Here is a 5533-nt window from a genome sequence, read left to right on the forward strand (position 1 = left end):
GCCGTCTATGGGCTCCTCCTACTCAACCTGTCATTACCCCCAAATTTGGGCTCGGATCTTACTCAACAGATTCTTTTGAAATTACCTTTGGGAAACTTCCATATCACTGCAAATGCCCTTTTCTTACCAATCTTTCCAAAAGGCCCTAGGGTTTGATCTCTCGGAACTCAGGATATTTGCTCTCTTTGTAAAAGACTTCTAAAGATAAAATTTAAATTAGGACTTTAAGCGAAGTCAGGACCTTTTGCACGTAGTCCCAAAAACAATGAGCTAGACAAGGAGATAATTCTTATCTTCTTCCTGAAACTGGCTAATGGGCAACCTTTACAAACATTCAAACTATTTCATTCAATATGACACCTGTCAATCACTATAAATTCCAGGCAGTACTGTTTCTTCTTGCATGGATTTCTTATAGTCAGATGGTACTTTCCCAGTGACCTCACAGTTGTTTTGTTATACATTAACAGAACTTGGTGACATTTTTCCATTCTGATGCTGCTACTCAATAGATTCACAGGAAGGACATTGCAAGTGGCTCCACAACCCACCTTATAGGTCTTTGGTCTAGCATCATTGTTGCAAATATGGCTGAGTTGTTGTCCACGTTTTTCTGTAATGTGTGTATCCTATGAGTCTTTGAATCTGTCAAATTTACACTGAAAGTTTCCTCCTCATCCATAGTCTCCTGGTCCCTCATCACTGTGTGGACTTTTTTTTTTTCTATTTGGATGGCTACGACACTGACCCCTGAAATTATTCTGTTTTCCACATTTTTTGGACTCTTTTCCATAGACTGGGCATTTGTCCTTCCACCTTTATTGTAGCTTCCTACAGTACAGTACATGCAACAATGCATATTGTTGGTGTTTGCAGTTGGCCTGTCAGGTTCCTGCTTTCCAGAATCCTTTAGGCTGAGCCTGTAAACCTGCTTTGTACATGTGGCTGTTGATATCATTTTGATCCTTTGTTTAGACAATTCTGCTGCCCTTGCAATTTGGTGACATTTTTCCAGGGTTAGATCTACCTCTCTTAGTAGTCTCTCCCTCAGGGCAGAGTCCCATGTGCCATACAATCCTATCCCTGATTAGGGAGTCTTTTATGTCTCCAAACTTAAATGAGGATGCCAGAGTTTTCAGGGCTGTGAAACTGTTCCTTCCTCTTGGTTTCGGGTGAAAAACTGATCTCTCTCTACAGTCTCATTTTTCCTGGGGTCACAGTATGCATGAAACGCTTTTATTAACTGTTTTAGTGTGTCAGGGTTCCCTGACATCAGTGCTGCACTTACTTCACAGCCTTTCCCCCCACTAGATAGTAAAACAGCTTTACCTTCTTTTTCTCTACCAGCCATGGTTAACTCTGAATACAAACTGAATTCTTGCTTCCATTGTTTCCATGTCTGTGCCAGGCTCTTTGTGTTGAAATCCAACTGTCCTGGGGGGCTTCAGTCCCTCCATGCTTCTCTCAATCTGTTTTAATTACTGCTGGGGCCCAGGTCTCTCTCTTTTCTCCTGGGCTTCCTCACAGACTTTCTGCTGCCACCATGTTTCATGTGACCCTGTATGGGTAATCAAGGAACAACTCCCTACTTGATATTAACAGTTTCTTACAGAGCTGTTATAAGGCCTACTGTTCTTCCCCAGCCTCTCTCTCTTGATTTTCCTGTTTCCTCCCCCTCACTTCCTGTTCTGCCTTTGGACTCCTTTCTGCTGCTGCTGCTGGTTTTGCTTCTGAGATCCGTGCATATTGTCACAGTGGCAACCTGCCTCTGCCCTGCCCAGATGTGACCGGTGCTGCCCCACATGCCACAGCGCCGGGCCCCACTCCCTGCATGGGCCAAAGTAGAGTCTCCGCTTCCGCCACTCCCAGCTCTGCCCCGCACTCTGCCCACAGCTGTGGGACCTGCTGGGGCTGGAGTGTGTTGGCAGGAGCTGCCCCCGAGCCCAGCCTCTGCCCCAGGACCCCTCCACTAGACGGCACCACCACTTCTTCCCCTCCAGCCCCCACAGGCACATATGGACCAAGGCACATATGGACCAAGTTGCACCTGTTTATAGAGTGGTGAATTATAGCATTGTTTAAAATTTTCTTTTATAGTCAGCCTAAAGTTCTGTATACCCTCATTGTTATCTGAATTTTTCAGTTTGCTGGTGTTTGCAATATCAGCTGGCCTTGTTTCTTGCAAGCAGCTTATGGCCTTGAGTTTGCTCACATGATGTTTCTTTCCTTTTTCTATCACTGTGAGGAGTTTTTCTAACACAACATAGTAATAGTTTTGTTACTAGCTCAAATTAACTGAACTTGGCACTAACCAGCTGAATTAGAGGGATGAAATGATTGAATATGTTAATGAAAGGTGATAAAGGAGACCAACGGACAAAGCTTAAAGTAAGACACTGGAAAAAGGCCAAATTAGGAGGTGTGCTCGTAATGGGGATGTTGAACAAAGGAATATGCTGACAGGATAAAATATGAACAATATGCTGATGGCAGAAAGACTGATCCAAAAGCAGGGAGTCATCAAAGAAGTCAAGTTAAAGAAAAGTATAAGAAAGTATAAAAGGGGAAAGCAAGAAAGTTAAGTGTCGTTGTCATCATCATTTACATCATGAATCCAGCTTTCAACACCTGTCTGGATCATCCCAGCCAACCCTTTGCTTCAGGAACTGAGTGGCCATCTTTTCTGTTAGCAAAGTAACATCTGGGATTGGGTGAGATCATTGTACTAAGTATTTTTTCTCTCTCTGAATATAGAAACTGCTGAGACAATACCTGTTGGACTTTGATTTTAGGACACTGAGTTGTCTGTGTTCATATTTCACATTCCATTTAAGAGTTAATTGTGTTTTAACGATCCCTAAGCACTATCTGCTGATCAGTGGTGTGGACAGGGGGACCAGGGTGTAATCAGGCTGTGCCCAAGCCAAGCCTCCACTGCCCACCTGGGGACGAGGCCTAGGCTCCACACTCAGGGCAGACCCTGCTATGCACAGCCCCTGGGGCCCATATGCTCAGACCGGGCTCAACCAAGGGAAGAGGTAGCTCTCTGCCTGCCCAGGGGCTCCTCTTAGCCCCACTGGGCTGTTCCTGGCTCCAAGCAACACCCTCCAGCCCCAATGAGATCCCCACGAATTTGCTGTAGCCCTCCCATCCCCCTTCCAGAGCTGCCACCATCCACCTTGATTGCAGCCCGGTATGGCCCCAGCCCCAGCCCAGGCCACCCTGCCCTGACCTGCGCGCAGATCTGGGGGCACAGCCCCCCCTCCTGGGGTGCATGTAGTGTTGGGAGTCCCTTCTCCCTGTGCAGCTCCCGCACACTGCCCCAGCTGGGCAGACCCAGCCTCACTCCCTCCCCCAACAACAAACCCAGCTGCTCTCCACGTGGCCAGGCTGCACTCCTGGCTGCCTGCATACTGCTCAGAGATCTACATACCCCCTACGACCCTTTTAAGTACCCCTAGGGGTACGCATACCCCTGGATGACAACCACTCCATTAGGGCATGAAGGGGCCACCATCATGTTTAGACACCTTCAAGTTTCCAGCCCGGATGACCAGGTGCTCATTCATAGACAGGTTGACTGGGAGCAACCTTCCACACAAATCCAAATTAAGGCATGAACTCTTACAAGACACTTTAACAACTCTGCCACCACACTTCTGATTATATGAAAGCACAAAGTTAGAAGTGAGAGGGAGTCAGCATAAGAGAACATATAACCATACAACAGTAATAACATACAGCCTTATGAGCCTGGGTTGGTTTCACCTCAAAGGAATATATCCTCCTTTTCCTTAATCTGTTGAAAGTAGAGGGACCCCTCTTTCAGCCACTGGGTTGCTATCACCCTTCACTTGCTCCAAACCTTCAAGGGATGGTCTTAGTGGCATCTTTAGCTCATAGATATGCTGTATGATAATATCCATATGGCTGGATTATACTTTTACCCAACATTGTGCTTATACTGAATTTTTGGCACTGTGGCAAGAAATTTTCTGAATATGCTTAAAGTGTTAATTCTCCTTTTATTCAGATTTCCCCCATCTCCCCCAAGACATCCCTTTAGTTCCACTAGGATTTAACAGGAGCTGAAATTCTCAAATGATGCTTTCTATTAGTAACCAGTTATAGCATCAAATAAACATTGCTGTTTGTCTAAAAATGGTATAAGAAAATTATGGTTTTAAAGTTGAACAGGAAACATGATTCAGAAGTAACCAATACATTGCATAAAATATTTTCTAACCAGAAAAGTCCTTGAGATGTGGAGAATGAAAACTTGAAAACTTTAGTGTGCAAGCTGAATAAATATGAAGGGTTGAAAATAATAGCTTTGATTTTTATTTAAATTTAATACATTTTTCTTTTTTAAATACAACCATTTAATATTAAATTTGAGATTATGATAACTCATGTTAAAGCCTAAGCTTATTATACTTTATCAAAATAATTTAACTTAAAAATACAAATGGTATACGTTTGCTGCTAAAATCTTAAGCAAAATAACATCAGTGAACAAGCAAAAGTCATTGGCTGGCCACCTACAATGAGTCTGTTGAAGTCTTAAACCAGATTTTGATATCAACAGGATATTAAATCTTCAAGAAAAGACTGAACAATCACCTTGATAAGGTTACCTGACCCCAGTTATCTTTCCTTTCTGGTGCAGGAGGCTGAACTCAATGATCTTATGAGGTCCCTTTCAGCCTTACAGTCTATAAATCAGTAGCCTTTTCTGCAGGTGAAGAGAGCACAAATCAGTAAGCAGTTAATTCAAAGTTAAACAAACTAAGTGGGAGTTTAAGAATCTAGGAAAGGTTATTTTCCTCTTCCAAGCTATGAATAAAAATGAGGCGTGAGCAGATAAGACCTACTAGTTCTATAATCTTGTTACAGGGACCAGAAACAATCAGTTCATTAGCTACAGATATTTCCCTTGCTAAACACAAAACATGCTTTGATAACCTTCCCTTTCTTTCTTTCAAGATGGCTGCCGACAGGTGATGCCCTTCTGAACTCCTCCAGCTCAGGTCCCTTTTGCATGTGCCCCACCCTGCTCCCTGTCCCCAACCCCCCTAAACCTTGCCTCTTCCCAGCCTGTGCTTGCGGACCCCCTCTCTGCCCCTTTTCCGTTTTCTGAGCTTTTTTTCCCTGGGCTCTGGCACCATTGCTTGCCTCTGCTCCTCCCCCACCCCCACCTGTGCTCTCCCTTTGATTCCCTACTGCCTCCCTCCTCCACAGCCCGTTACCCTGGTCTCTGCCACCTCCTTCTGTCTTAGTGCTTGCCTTCAGCTCCTCCAGGGCTATTCTGCCCCCTGGGGCCGATTTTGGGGCTGTTTCAGCTCCCTCCCAGTCCCCAGCTTCAATCTGAGGCTTTTTTTTTTCTCCTCCTCCTGTAGCAGCCCCTGTGGGAGGAGCTGAGGAGATGCAGTGCCTGCCCTCTGAGCGCCACAAGCGGCCCCAGGAGTGGGATGACATTTGCCCCCCAAAGCATACGGGGATTGATCTCCCAGAGACAGTCCTCGACCTGGAT

At 45.1% G+C, this 5533-nt stretch overlaps 1 long non-coding RNA gene across 1 annotated transcript in view; it reads right to left on the minus strand.

Annotated features, from left to right (window-relative positions):
- Positions 1-4736, minus strand: part of LOC102376905 — a 20050-nt gene extending 15314 nt beyond the window's left edge. The window contains exon 1 of the long non-coding RNA XR_325156.2: positions 4624-4736. This is a non-coding gene — a long non-coding RNA (uncharacterized LOC102376905). The remainder of the gene's footprint in view (positions 1-4623) is intronic.
- Positions 4737-5533: the final 797 nt, after the last annotated feature.

The sequence above is a fragment of the Alligator sinensis genome, unplaced genomic scaffold, assembly GCF_000455745.1.
Source record: "Alligator sinensis unplaced genomic scaffold, ASM45574v1 scaffold696_2, whole genome shotgun sequence".
In the NCBI taxonomy this organism is placed as follows: Eukaryota; Metazoa; Chordata; order Crocodylia; family Alligatoridae; genus Alligator; species Alligator sinensis.